The sequence below is a fragment of the Glycine max genome, chromosome 7 (assembly GCF_000004515.6).
Source record: "Glycine max cultivar Williams 82 chromosome 7, Glycine_max_v4.0, whole genome shotgun sequence".
Classification (NCBI taxonomy): domain Eukaryota; kingdom Viridiplantae; phylum Streptophyta; class Magnoliopsida; order Fabales; family Fabaceae; genus Glycine; species Glycine max.
In genome coordinates, this window is record NC_038243.2 from 21,390,468 (window position 1) to 21,406,560 (window position 16,093).

At 30.7% G+C, this 16,093-nt stretch overlaps 1 long non-coding RNA gene and 1 pseudogene across 1 annotated transcript; one reads left to right on the forward strand and one right to left on the reverse strand.

Moving 5' to 3' along the window:
- Positions 1 to 2,136: 2,136 nt before the first annotated feature.
- On the forward strand, positions 2,137 to 4,190 carry LOC100804580 (uncharacterized). The gene is made up of 2 exons (XR_415200.4): positions 2,137 to 3,862; positions 4,044 to 4,190. It is a non-coding gene; the product is annotated as an uncharacterized lncRNA (long non-coding RNA).
- Positions 4,191 to 10,763: 6,573 nt separating this feature from the next.
- On the reverse strand, positions 10,764 to 12,312 carry LOC100805111 (ribonuclease H2 subunit A-like; annotated as a pseudogene).
- Between the last annotated feature and the right edge of the window lie 3,781 nt (positions 12,313 to 16,093).

Genomic DNA, 16,093 nt, shown 5'->3' on the forward strand with positions numbered 1-16,093 from the left:
TACAATGGTGTAAGTGAGCAAATGACCTATATGCATAAAAGCATGTATAGAAGTTAAAGCGAAAGGAAAAAAAAAATATTTCTTGAACTACAAATGATTAAAATAAGTTATGATTTTGAACTTAAAAGACAACTAAAGTTGGTTGGCCACACAAGAGTGAATGAAAATTGATTTCGGAATGAAAAAATGGATTGCCAACATATAAGACAATAGAGAAAGAGTCTTCCAAGGTGTGCTTGTTTGTGAAGTAAACAAGGGTGCACTCAAATTTTAGTGGGTTAAGATCACAAAGCACTTTAAATTAAATTAAGGTGAATACTAGATACACTGTGACTTGTAGAAGATAAACTAAAATCAGTACCAGCATTCACCATAAAACTTGGTAAATCTAATGACACATGGCCCTCCTAGAAGAAAAAATTACGAGCCATACTAGCAGTGCAAGTCTTCCAAAAATACGTTAAGAATAAAAGATACAAAAGTGTTCCTACTCCAAAAGTCTACAAAGAATAGCAACTTATTATAATTCAACTAAATTTATGAGATTGCAGACAAATTTGCTCCTGAATTGAATACCCAACTTCATATATGTTAAACCTCACTTCAACTATCCAACATAGTTTGAGCAGAATCAGACTTGACAGGACAAAATCAACAGTCAGCCTTTCAAGTATACCACTAGAAGATAGTAACTATTTTGTATTATAACTATAAGAAGATGCCTTCATTAATTTTAAACTAGGTTGTTAGATGTACATAAAGAAAAACAAGGCAAAGTAGAGAAAGGAAGCCAAGGTTAATAACAAAATATCAGCATCATCTACTTAGTATCATTCTTTCATTTTCATGCTCGCTAATATGAACCTCAAAACCATAATAAGAACTGAATAAACATTACTAGCAAAATTAACAAAAGATGAGGTACTTCCTCTTAATAAATCAATTATGTGAAGCTTTCCTAAAAATTGGCAGGTCTGTATAGAAATAAAATTTATAATAAAAAAATTGCAATCCGTAATACATTATTAGATAATAATAACAATGTGACATATCTCATGTGATTAAAATGGAGCATAAACAGAACAGGTGGTACCAGTCATCAATCTCCAATAATAACAGTTACCTTTCTGCTCCATCCAATATTTGAATTGCCAAAGCCATAGAAGGTTCCTACTAAATGCAAACATAATTGAAACGATGTTACATCCACAACTATATGTCACAGGCAGAACAATAGAGGAAACAATTATATTTAATTAGCTTAATTTAGTTATACAAAAATTATTGGACTAAAAATGAAAGTTTTCTAAAATACGAGTCCAAAATTGCAGGAAAAAAAAGAACTAAAAATATGAATAAAACATTTTTGCAAAATTTTAATTTTAATGTAACCAAATTGAAATGGGCTTTCTGGTATTTGTCTCTGTGGGCCTTTCCCACATTGCTGTTAGTTTTTATCTTCCCACATTCCCTTAAGGAATTTCACACAAACAAAAATTGATCAGGAAAATCGAGCGAAAATTTTATACTTACTTCATCAATGGTACTCATTTCCAACTCAAACTAAAAAATAAGAAAATGGATCATGGTGAAACCATTGATAGATAAGATGGAAAGAAAAGGCACACCTTCTGGTTAGTTTGTTGATATGAAAGCTTCCTTTTTCCACATGATATCACATTGGTATTATTTCTTCTTCCTTTAAGGGAGGCACAAAAACACTCAATTTTGGACTATCTTCAAACTTGTCATATGCATCAAAATTATTGGAAAAATCCCTCTTCTTCCAAGAAGGTCATCTCTTCAACCCCATAAGACTTAGCGTTTCCAGTTGGATAATCCTATGACACAACAACTGCATTAATCACACTTAAAAATCAATTAAAAATACATTGAAGAAACAATCAACAATCTTGGCCCAAAGAATAAATACCACTACTAAAAAAAGCTTTTGACGACACCTAATCTACGTCGGTTGTAGAGGAACCGTTTTAGAAAGTGGTACAGTGACATTTTTGTAATTATTGTACAAGAAATTGCATTTTACGATGCACATTCTAAGGCGGTTATTGAAAACCGCCTTAGAATGTTATGTGTTATAAAATTTATGTCGGTTTTAGTCGAAAACCTGTCGTAATTGTTAAAAAAGCAAAACGCGCGCGTTCCCCTTCTTGGTCCTTTTATTTAACATATTGCGTCCACAGCTTTAGGAACCCTAGCCTTTTTCCGTGCATTCGTCCACAACTTTATGAACCCTAGCCTCTTTCCGCACATTTTGCTCTACCATGTTTACACCTGAATCCCTTTGACAGCAACACCCTACCTGTTGTTCTTCTATTGAAGTGGACGAGGTGGACTTCACGGCTCCAACGCCCCGGCTCGACCTTGCATTTCGTGAAGAAACACATTGAGCTCATTTCACATAAACAAGGTTAGTGAAGTCGATGGTTTCTAAACTACATGGTCTTACTTTTGGTTTATTAGTAAACCCAAAAAATGAGAAATTGTGGGTCGATGGTTTCTCACCCTATTCTATTTTTTTCCTAATCTCCTGACAACTGCCAAAAAACGAATTGTTATCCTCTAATTAACCGAATTGCTTTTGTAATTTTTGGACTCCAGTACAATTTTTGGCAAATTTATTGCCCGAAAATGACAAAGTTGTATAAGTGTAGGACTTTGCTACATATGTCCACGGGTTGAGTGCTTTTTAATCAATTAGAGCCCATTAGGAAAATTTGTCAAACTTGAACCAGTCTATACTAGTTATTACCTCTGGATACTTGCCTGCCCAGTTGGAACATTTGTGAAGAGTAATATTAGTTTTGCTCTAGCCAAGTAATATTAGTTTCCTGCCAAGAGTTTTAGGACTCATGAACCAACTCCCGCAAGTCCATAACTAATTTTTAGTATAGCTTCTAAACAAATAAATACAAACAATTGAAGATAATTGGCAGAAGAAATTAAAGAAAGAATTTGTACCTATAAAAAAAATGAGAAAACCTAAAATTCTACACATCCTGGATAAATAAAGATACAGCTTTTTCACCAATGAAAAGAATCTACAATGCTAGACATAACTTGATGGGTGTGGTTGAAAATTTGAAGCAGAATACAACACATATGAACTTACTCAAATAAAAACTTCACATAGTTAATCACAAAGCTTGTCAAAGGATGGACAGTTCCATTAGTTACTACAGTCTATGTAGCATCTTTCTCAACTGATTCTTCAAAATCTCCAAAGGTCTCCTGGGCTGTTTGTGCAAGTTGTATTGCCAAACCCATTACAACTTCTCTTATTTTAGTGCAAGCTCTTCCTTTAAAGAGTATTTCAATCTGCAAATTATCCAGAGCAAAAGTTGATAATAAGTTACATCCATTGAAATATGCCTCCTATTTTCTAATTAACCAAATGCAAAACAGCCACAAAAACCTATAATGCATGACCTGAACACAATATATCAGACATCTTGTACTTGTGACATCATTATTGCCATGGCTTTGGTATAATTCTATCACATGCTGACTGAAAAATTGTTGGGAGTAAAAACTAGTAAGAGACCTACTTTAACGAGGAGAAAAGAAAGTATAGGCTTTGATTGATTATATTAGAGAAAGGCATATGAGTATAAAGTTTATATGATGCAGGGCAACTGGTTCATCATGGCTTTCCTTGGTGAAAACCTTCTTTATGATTACCTTTTACTATCATCAGAGTGCGCGTGTCTTTTTTTTTTCTTTTCTTCTTTTAACTATTGTTCAGGTGAGAAGGAAGCTCATAGAAGATTGGCTGCCGGTACTAGTTGTATGCAAAGATTGGCTCGCCAATGCTGTCGATATTGGTTCCATTCTTGACATGGTATTAGAACTTCATTTGCTTTTGAATCTACTTAAAGTATTTGAACAAACTTCACTGCAAGCTCTCAAATTTGACTTATTGTTTCTAAAATTTACTTTCACTTGTTAGTGTTTCAATATACAAACTTGGTATGTTCAATAAGGAGCCTTTGAAGATATTCATTCTTTGTTAACTTTGACAGATGAACAAAGTTGCAGCTTGTGCTAAACACTATGTAGGAGATGATGGCACAACCAAGGGCATTAATGAGAACAATATTGTTGCCAGCTATAATGGATTGCTTCGAATTCACATTGGCTTATAGAATGAAATCTATTTTATTTATTTACTTGTTGGCTTCTATTTAAAATAAGTTTGCTTCTATTTTATAGAATGAAGGTAAGTTTGCTTATATATATCACATTGGCTTATATTTCTTCTTTATTCTAATTTAACATGTGTTCAAATAACATTAAAAATACTTTATTCTAATTTACTAGCAGTAGTACTAATGTAGCTCACTAACAAGGATGTAATGTAAATAGGTGGATGGTACTCTAATGGCACTAGATGGACCAAAATCTTGATCAAATGGACTTGATGTAATATATTAGAGAAAATTTTGGAAGCGAAAATTACAAAAATTGAACTCTATTTTAAAAATAGAGTAATATTTTGTGATTTCCTGTATAATATAGAAATTATTATTGATTTTAATTTGAATTATCATATTTGAATTTTTAAATAGTTTTTTATTTAATTAAAAAGTAGTATATATTTATTATTATTTACATTTACAACTCACATAAAAATATATTATATTCTGAAAAATATAAAATGGACTTAAATATTACCATCATAAATTTTGAATGTATCAAATTTAGCATCGTTTGTTGTAATACTCAGGTTGCAAATTTTTACATTTACATTAAGAAGTCTTTACATTTTAGCATATTACTTTGAAACTGGAACCTCTTTTCAAGCGATCCATTACCTATTTGACAAAAAACGATTCGGATTTGGGGGACCAAGCCGCAGCATTTGGACAGCAACATGAGTTTGCAGATATAATTTGGTACCCAAATCAACACAAGGCTGTATATCGTGTTGATGATCGTGTCCCCATGTATACATCAGGGAATGGTGTCTATGATTTCATCCCTTTCAGTTCCACTCCTTCACTTGAATTAGCACTCATCAAAACCACAAGTATATATGTTGCTTTAATATTCTTTCAATGGAAATAGAAAGTATATATCAATGTGAGAAATTAAATTGAAGAGTGGATGTTGAATTAGATTTTCACCCAAAATTAACTTGTCTTAAAAATTTCAATCGATCATTTTTCACCTGTTGAACCAACCAAACCTTAATTAACATGAACTAATAATTAATATATACTAGAAAACACAGATCATTTTTAAGTTTTCTTTTTTTAGAATGATATTTGTTGCTTCTTTTTCTCCTTGGTTCATATTTTTGTGATGATGGCAGGATTGCCAAGCTTACATATGTGTTCAACATCTTCTATTCTCACATTTAGTAGCTTGTCTATATTTTCTGCAATTTATGATTTTAATCTTTCTATTATTTCTAGGATACTGTACTGGAACTTGAGTTTGAAGGTGTCAAAAAGAAATTCACCATGCTTGAGGTTTCTAGCCATTTATTTTGTTCATCACTTAATTGTAGTTGCTTCATTAAAGTATTGGTACTCTTTATCATTATCCTACATTACAACTTCCTTGCATGTACTTTTGGTATTTATTTTATTCACACAGTTAACTTTGGTTTATTTATTTTTCAATATAGATGTATTGGCTATATGGTGAAATCAAGTTTACAAGTGCAATTTAAACTTGATTTAAAAAAGAATCATAACCTAAGTAGGTAGAAATAGAAGAAATGTGTCATTCCCTTCCAGTTCATAGATGTTAATCATGAATGATTGAGCTGGCAAATACAGGGTTTCTAATCTATAGATTCTTAGGGTGTGTGTGTTTGAGTTATAGCCTTTAATTTTAAGAAACTACTTATAATATATGATACTGAGAGAGCACCAGTCCCTATGGATAATGAGATGAGACTTACTTTTAGACCAATATATTTTAAATGTTTTTTTTACCTCAATGTGCATTACTTCACGAGCTATACAGGTTCCTTTTACTCTAAGTGTGCGTCAATCATAAATGTTTCAATCATAAATGTAGAATGTTCTTGCTTAAGAGATAATATAATAATTAAAGGTTAAATATGATTAGTGAAACTAAAATTGAATCTTTTAAGAAAAGTTTTAGATTTAAATATTGTGGGTAACAAAATATGATTAAAAATTAAGAAAAATTTTGTTTTGTTTGTAGATGTTGTGCCTTATTCAGCTCACATCCCATCCTATGCTGATATTTGGGGATGGGTTATGGTAAATATTACTGATAATTAATTTCAAGTTCTTCTTTAGTATTATGTGTTATGTATGTTAAGATATATGTGATATGAAAAGGGGGCACAAAATTAAGATATATGTACCTTGAGACAAATTTAGCATATAGAACCATATAAAATTAAGGTGTCATGCATGAATATTATTGCTAAGACTTTTGTTGGTCTTTGGAATGTAACGGGCTTCAGATTCTCCATTAGACCTTAGTGTAGAAGAACTAGACCTCAGAATGAGACATAGGATTAAGGAGGAGAATGGATATCTTGATGCATGGGAAAACATTCACATCAGCCTCAACTTTGAGCAAAACTGTTCGCAACTCATAAGTGGAACTTAGTTCTATTCTATATCCTCTTGCAATTGCATTTATTCGCCTATGATATTCTATTCTTGACACATATTTGACACTATTGACAGGCTGGACAATGAAACTCATATATATATATATATATATATATATATATATATATATATATATATATATATATATATATATATATATATATATATATATATATATATATATATATTTGTTTTTATAATTAACTAAATACGCCATCAATAACCTAATTAAACTATTTATTTGGTTCTTATTTGCATTTTAAGTTTTAGTCCTTAACTATGTTTCCACTACCACTAAATCTTCCCCCCAATGATATTGAATTTAGTAATTACTAGTAATTTTGTAGAAATATTTTTTAATGAAATGATTATGCCACCAATTTTTATGTCATCATAATTCTTGCTTCCAAAAAGCAAAAAAATTATAAAAAAAAAATAATAATTCTACATCGGTTTAGGCCACACCTGAACATTCTACATCGATTATTAAGACAACCGATGTTGAATGCTTCATCGTGGGATAGGAATCTACGACGGTTCAGGATACACCCGATATAGAATGCTGACCATTTTATATCGATTATTAGGACAGCTGATGTAGAAATCTAGCTTTCTAAGACGGGTTTAGAGACCAACCCGTCTTAGAATGGACAGACTTCTACATCGGTTATCCTAACAAATGATGTAGAATGTCAGAATTCTACAACGGTCGGTCAACTGTCGTTGTAGGACGACTGTGTTTCAACGACTTCGGCTACAACGACGCGTGATAATCGATGTTGAAAGGCGTTGATAACTGATGTAGAAAGTCTATTTTCTAGTAGTGTACAAAGGCATCATTGAGGTTTATAGGGATACCGGCAAACACAAATAAGTATAACAGGCCTCAAGGTTACAGGAAACAAAATGTGACTGGCAGAGAAATCAAACCAAAAAGAGAACTAGAGAAGTAATAATAATATCCAAGTAAAAACAAAAAAACTACAAGAGTATCCAAAACATAAACACTTCAGCTTAACTTAGTTTTGTAGAATATTTAGATTTAACACTGCATAAAAATTAAAACTTGTCAATGTATTAAAAAACACAAAATAATTTACACTCGAGAAACACTTATTCGTGCTTGTATATGGAGGTGGCTCTCATCAAATATGATAAGTTCATTGACATTTATGATAACTTCTTTAAAAATCATATCAGCAATAATTTGTAATTGAATGAGTGGCAATGCAAGACCATTAAAACTCTAATAATATTTTAAAAAAAACTTATAAAATTATGGTTCAGAATTAACGATTTACCTGGCCATGAATAAGGGCAACTATTGCCAAGTACCAAGCAGTGTAAGTGGTCATTTCCAGTCCTGGAAAAGACCAAATATGGTAATTGTGAAAAGAAGGTATGAACACAGAGGTGGCACAACAAGCTCCAAATATATAAGTCTAAGTTCGTTTATCCAAGTGGTCATTTATGTAGTAGATGTTACTGTTTTTCCAACATGAACAAAAAAAGTGCAAAAGATGTTGTGTAATCAGAACAAACCTATACAAGATTGCCCCCAATTTTTTTTTATTTTTTATTTTTTGCAGAAATTAACAAAGGTTCTTTACCTTGCACATGCTATAAGCTGAATCACAGATCTAAAGTGGAAGAAAGTACAATTGAAGGCTAACTCCACCACACCACCCCAGATCCAGATAACTGAATATTCCTTTGCAGCCTTTTTCACAAAAAAAAAAACAACAAATCCCACCACACAGAAAGAAAGACTAGGCAAATTACAAAGAAAAAGTGGCCAAAGTATACAAAAGAAATTAGAAAATCCAATGCAGATATCTATCTATCACACTTTCCACTAGCGTCGATGGTGAGTGAGTATGTGAGTAATGTCTCTTTTCTCCAAAAGGCTGAAAATTTAAGAGCCCCTTTATATCTCTATGACTCTGCCTATCTTCCAAAACCAAAAAAAAAAATGTCATTGTAATTATTGAAAGCTATTGAGCAGAGTCAGTGACAGAGATGCATTAAATGCTCATATGCCTAAGAATTCTCTATTCTATTAATGGAAATGGCAAAGGAAGCTATAAATGCAATGAGATAGTGAATGAAACTAACAAAAAAAAAGTAAAGGCAACTTGGCTTTCGGTTTTCTTTTAGCTGCAAACTATTTACCAGTCATATAACAAACTAAAGGGAAACTCGCAACTATATTTTTACCAGGCAATATAACAAGTCAAGGGGAAACTTACAACAACAGTGACCCCATTCAGAGCTTCTTTCAATTAATCAGTTGCTTAACTCTGTCTCCAAAAGCTTTGAAGCATGTATAGGCATAATGCTCATAATCTTTTCTATTAAGTAGAGGTTGAATATGAAATTCAATCGTTTTTCTATAAAATAAAAAAAGCCTATATAACATTGGAATAACTTACATGATTTGTGAGCTTAACCATCCTTCATATTTATCTACTAAAATCTATGGAAGATCCCAATGATATAGTGTTGCAAAAGGGTGGATTCCAATAATTTAAAGAAAATAATAGTCAGATTTAGTTTGTAAATTGAACTCAACACCTGACTTAGGTTGCAATATTTAACCACACTCTGAGTTTCATGAACATATCATAACATTGTAATACATCATTGTTGATGGATTGACAAGTGCACCAATTCATCCCAAGAAATAAAGTTAAAACGGAAGTCCAAGTGTCGAATCCACAGAAACTTTGTTTGTATTTAGGTAGATGAATATTTGATTAGTAAAAGAAGTTAAATAAAATTTATTTGAAAAGGTTATGAAAAAAACAATAATTTAAATTGACAAAAAATTAAATTAAACAAGAGGAAAAATTAAACAAAAATTTAAACTAATTAATTAAAGACAGAAAAGATGAGAAAATCCAATATTATTGTAGAAGGAAATTTAGAAGATGAGAATGTTGGGAACTTAGCCTACTAGAGCTACTCTTTGATGTAATGTTAATGTTTTTTCTCTATTTATAATTATTTCAATTTACACCTGCATCTACTAGTATACTCAAACTTTAGTCTCCCGCATGAAAGAGTCTAATTTATCTATTTTCTCTCCCAAATCTCTTTGCCAAGCTAAAATAATAAATTGCATTAAGAATAGGGATGTATAACAGGCTAAACAAATATCAATCTATCCCTAGTGATGACTTTATTTAGATACCATTTCCCAGTTCTATTAGAAAATAACATTTCCCAACACTACTCCTAAAACTTACCATGCAAATGGGTGATCAAGCCACAAGCAATAATATTAAGCACATGAAAAGATAATGCAAATGTAATATTCATAAATAAATAGAAAGAGAAATTATATCAAGAGCAGTTGGATGCTAAGTTCACAACAAAGGGGGTTTAGCCTCTCATTGTCATGAAGACTTTACAATTGTAAGAAGGGAATATTTAGTAAAGGGAGAAAAGATAAGAAATGGAATGGAGGGAAGGAATGACTTCCAATGCTTACTTCTCCTTCTTCTAGCCTTTTGTCTTCTATAAGGAATTGTATTCTCTTGAAATTTCTGTGTGACTTCTTGCACTAAGTTTGCCTCTATTTTCCTTAATTAGACATACTTTCCTTAATTATTATGCTTTCCTTAATTATTCTTCTTTCCTTAATTAACTTGGCTTTCCTTAATTAGCTCTGCTTTCCTTAATTAGCTCGTTTTCCTTACTAAACTTTATTTTACCCACTAAGCATCATAAATTCATCACTTTTACTATTCTCTGCACAAAAACTTAAATGATGTTAATGTAACAATTATTTGCTCTAAAAGGAAAAATTAGAAGAGAAAAATTACAAATTCCTATATAATTTAACCCCAAAATATATTCATAATTAGCCGTTATTAATCACATCATACCAAGTTAATACTAATTTGAAATTTTTCAGTCTATTTATCCCCTTTTTCTTCCTCTACCTAAAACCCCATAATTTCAACAAAGAACATGGCAAAGAATTGATATGGTGAATAAATTAACATGTATCAAGTAGAACAAACTTGGGAATCATGTGCTCTGCAGTCACAGATTTTCCCAGAGCTTAAGAAAGCAAGCTTACCACAACACTTCTGCAGCATCTTTAAAATAAGAGTTGTAGCTTCCCCAACTAAATCATACTAATGATGGAAATCCAAAGATATGATGTTTGTGATCCTCTAGCCAGGACTTGGTTTGGGGATCTACACAAATGAGAACACAACCAGATTTATTGTTCATACAATTTTTAATCAGAACAATAGGCACGACATGAGATAGAATTGCATCCGTCTTACCTCCAAGATATGCAAATCCAAAAAACCTCTGCATGTTTTCAACAGTCTCATCAAGCACCCATTCTCTTAAAGCATGGTCCCTTGTGACCTAAAAGTTTGGATTAAGGTTGCAGGTAGACTACAGGACTTTATACCATTGGTAATTTCATAAAGGAGAAACAAGTACCTTTGCAACTATGCTTGCACCACTGACAATGGGCTAAAGGCTATCAGCCTTCTTTGCAACCACAAATTTGATAGATGGAAAACTATTAGGCAACTTAATTTCATATTTCCTTGCATCTCCAAATGTATCTATATAAACTTGCAAGGAACAAATTATGCACTTCTCACCTCAGTAATTGAATTATCATCTGCTTACTACTTAATACCACACCCTATATACTTAACCACAACAAGGTTTAACCCACTCTCTTTTGGTACTTATTCCACTTAATGTCCAAGGGAAGAAATTAATCACACTGCTCTTATTGAAAGTGAAAATCATGAATAAAAAGGTGCCATAGGCACTAACCTTATAATAAACCTCTAATCATTTGAGCTATAGATGAATCACATAATCAACTTACATTTGATATTAATTAATAATTACATATAAGTTGCAAGGTTTTTACCTCAGTTAGAAGCACTTCCATTTTCAGTACCTTGTCAATGAGGCTCATGGCAGAGCTATGTAAAATCTCATTCAAGTTAATCTTATTTCTGTCAAAAATTACAACAAGAAAAGCACTCAGGAAATAGAAGAGAATCCCAGTGAAAACATTGAAGGAGTAAGCTATATTGATTTACTTCTTAAGCATTTTAGTGGAGAGTTCCCGTGGGTCAATGACATCAACATCTTATCCAATAGAATCATTAAGTTTTAAAGTTTCATACAATTATTCCTTCTTCTCTTCCTTGAGTGTCTTAGAATCTACACCAATAAAAAAGCAAAAGGGTGAACCACTAAGTTTCAATGGATGCACACTATGCAGTGTTTCCAGTAACATCGTCAATTCAATACTTTCCCACCAAGCATAAGGTATTTACTAAAATTAATATAAGCTAAACTGCTAAGTGAAACTAATCAAATCTTATAAATCTTCTAATAATATAAAATTGAGAACAAAAGATAATAATAATAATAATAATAATAATAATAATAAGTTGAGGTGGTATGGTACCTGCAAAACTTAACATGGAAAAGGTCATCAGATAGGACTAAGCACGGTATAAGAAATCATAAACCATAGGCCTTGAAATAATGACGGAAAAATGTTAAAAGGAAAAAAAAAGAGGGAAAGTGGAGAATGGAAAAGGGAATGAACCTAAAAGAGGCCTCTTCCAGCTTCGTCGATTCCCATTACGCAAGGCTTCGATGCCCATTTTGGAAGAATTTTGGATCCCATTCTACTTCCTTTTAATTACTCAAGGAAACACGCATTTTCTTCTCAAGGGCTCTTTATTCCGCGAAAAAGGATCATAGCTACGATTTGAGATTAAAAGAAAGAGAGAGAAAAAACGAAAAAAGGGAACATGAAGAAGAACAACCAACCTAAGGTTTAGCAAAATGGGAGTGTTGACACTCTGGAGGAGCTTGTCGCGGTCGCTATCGCTTGTGGAATGAGAAGACAAAAATGGAAACGGTGGAAGGATATATTTTGAGTGAGGCTAGGGCAGAAAATAAAAGGGTGTACATATGAGGAGAATTGTGCGTCAGGTTGAGACTAATTTCAAAACCATCTTTGAATACATGATTTTTAAGACGGTTTTAACAAAATCATCTTTGAACACTCAACTTCTAAGATGATTTTTATAAAACCATCATCGCACATTTCCTGTTATTTACAAATTTGCCATCGTCTGACATTCTAAGACGGTTTTATGGAAACTGTCCTAGAAGGTGTGTGACACCCTCTACCTCACACAAATACATACTAATAATAAAAGGAAAAATAGAGCGGAATTAATTAAAAGTTTTAAAACACATTTAAATAAAAAAATAATTCAAAAGGATAAAAGGTTCACATCCACTTAGTGAAATCATAATAGAACTTGCACGAATAAATGATAAAATTATCTCGGCTCAAAACAAGGCCGCCCATTCTACATGAAAAGAAGTCGCACTAAAACAAAAAACATAAAATAACTATATCATTCATGGAATTATAACAAATGAAATAAAACCCTATGTCTTGATGTAACATTTATCAGAGCATTTTCTTGTCACAGGCTAAGTCTCTTCATCTCCAACATGGAACTCATCATATGTTGGCTCACCTAGAACAAAATGATAATCAGCCCAAACACAAACACACACCAGGAGTAAATTATCACATTTCTAAATAAAATACGGATAAATAAAAACATAAGCAAAATACATTATACAATTATTTATAACATAACTCAACTTAATTCACTCCACGTTACTTCACCACTTTATCATTTAAAATTCATATTTCAATCACCAATCACATTACACATGAATCACACGCTTGAGTCAAAACGTAACAACACTCATCAATTTCATAATAAAAAATTCACAGGCGTAATGCAACAATTATACTAAGACTCAAGCCTATATGCAATGCGGTATCATGTCAATGAAAAACTACACTAGGGCGCTTAGGAGTACATAACAAGACACACCACACAATGGGTATGTCAGGTCACTCTCACTAAGTAAAATCATAAGGTAACCAGTCAGGGCCACTCTATTTTGTAAGAATGCTCCAACCATATGGGATTAACATAGGCTTAAAAGAGCACTCAAACTGAGTGTTCCCCCCCCCCCCCCCCAAGACCTACATTATGAAGAATTCATTAGGATCTTACCTTCCTAATTCAGGTCCAACCCTTAAAAACAATTTTTGCACGCAAACATTGTTCATGAATTATACAATATCCACGACCTCACACTTATGTTTCAAACACATTTAACACATTGTATTACAATTTAAGACTTTAGGTTCCTAACTTGGAACCCTACATTTTTCTTTTAACACTTCGTGCATAAACATTTTTTTTCAAGAAAAATAGCAGTCGGGTTATTGTATAATTCACAACTCACAACATAAGTAATATCACATCAAGTATCAATCACACAGTTATTCACAACCATATCTTATATCTACAATATAACATCTCACAATTTAACTAACTACAAAATATACTTAACAAATAGATAAACATGTATAATATAAATAATAAAACACATCTAACTTCAAGACTTACAAATATATTTACATATATCAAATATATATAACACACCACTATACAATTACATGTAATACTATATATATATATAATAACAACAATAATAAACATATCATTAGATAAATATTATATATATATATATATAAGTACATAAAAATAATTAAGCACATTAAATATATATCTAAGTAATTAAATATATCATAAACATTAATATATATATATATATATATATATATATATATATATATATATAAAACTAATTAACGTACTAAAAACATTAACATAAATATATTAAAATATTAACATGAACATACATTAACATAAATTTATTAAAATATTAATGTAAACTTAATATATATATATATATATATATATATATATATATATATATATATGAAATGGTATTATATAAAAACATATTGCATAGTCTGTGAATGTTTAATGTTTTGAATAAAAATTATAAATATTTTTTGTGTAGAGAAAATATATATGAATATAATTGCAAAGAACATAAAGATATAAAAAATAATTGTTTAAGAGAAACTCTATCAATTTATAACAATTTCACATCGAGACATCAATGGGTATGTTAAACATAGTCAATTTGCGAATAAAAACACAAGAACAAAATTCAATTTCATAAAATAATCCAAAATAAACCTAAAAGTAACACTATTACAAAAAGGTTTTTTAAGGACACTTAAAAAGATCTTTTCACAATGATTTTAAATCGTCGTTGTATGCAACATCGTTAAAAACAAAACATTTTTTATGACGATTCAAAATTAACAGACATATAGAAAGTAAAAATTTTCTAAGACGATTATTAGTACTTTTTAAGACGGTTATTATTAATAATCGTCTTAGAAAGTTATGTCCGATATACTTTTTAAGACGATTATTTTGTCTTAGAAAGTATTTTTTTTTTAAAGACAGTTCTTGCCAATTAACCGTCTTAGAAAGTCCAAACTAAATGGCAATTAATATGCTATAAGGATATGATGTTGAAAACAAATTATTTGCTCTTAACTAAGAAGCAAGAACAAAGCAAGACACACACAAGTATAACACTATCAATAAGTATATAAATGCTTGAATTCTTAAGTATATAAATGCTTGAATTCTTGCTAGCTTCCTGGAATTATAACATGCATTCATCAAACCAAAGCACCAAAATGCATAACTTAAAAGAAATTTAACATACATAAGAAGAGTGTATTTTATACGTGATAACTCCCATTTAATTCCAGTATGAAACGGAATATACAGTAATGAACAAAATTGGTAACGTATCCTTTCATTAGATTTAAATTACTATTATTCTACATCTTTTTTTTCATAGTTCAAACATAGTACAAATTATGATTTTTTATTATTAATTTAATTTCATCAAGTCTCATTAAAATTATTAAAATAAGTATCGTATTTAAAAAATAATTTTATCTTAAAATAACTCTCGTGTTGGGTAGTTTTTCAATATAATATTAATTATTTTTTTATTAATATTTTTAACAAGTGTTATTTAAGTTTTTCAATATAATATTAATGTTATCATTACCTATAAATTTGCAAAATTATCATTATCTTTCTTTTTATTAGTTTTTAAAATAACGTATTTTTTTATATTCCTATTGTACATGATTAAAACTCTTTCATGGAATTGGTTTGTCTAAAGGAGGAGAGAGGTAATGTTTTACTTTATTAGACTAGCTAGTAAGTATCTTTTCTAATAAATTTTATTTAGCTTATAAAAAAATTCAAACTTAATTGTATTGCTTATTCAAGGCGAATATTTTTACATATATACTTATCCTGGAGTCTAATTAGCATATAGCAATTATGCAAGGTTAGGACAAATGTGAAAAAATGAGGATGCATACATATGCAAAGCAGTTGCATTATTTAAATATAAAAAATTTAATATGCTGCATAATTTATATCATATATAATTATCTTTATTTTTCTTTTTTTTGT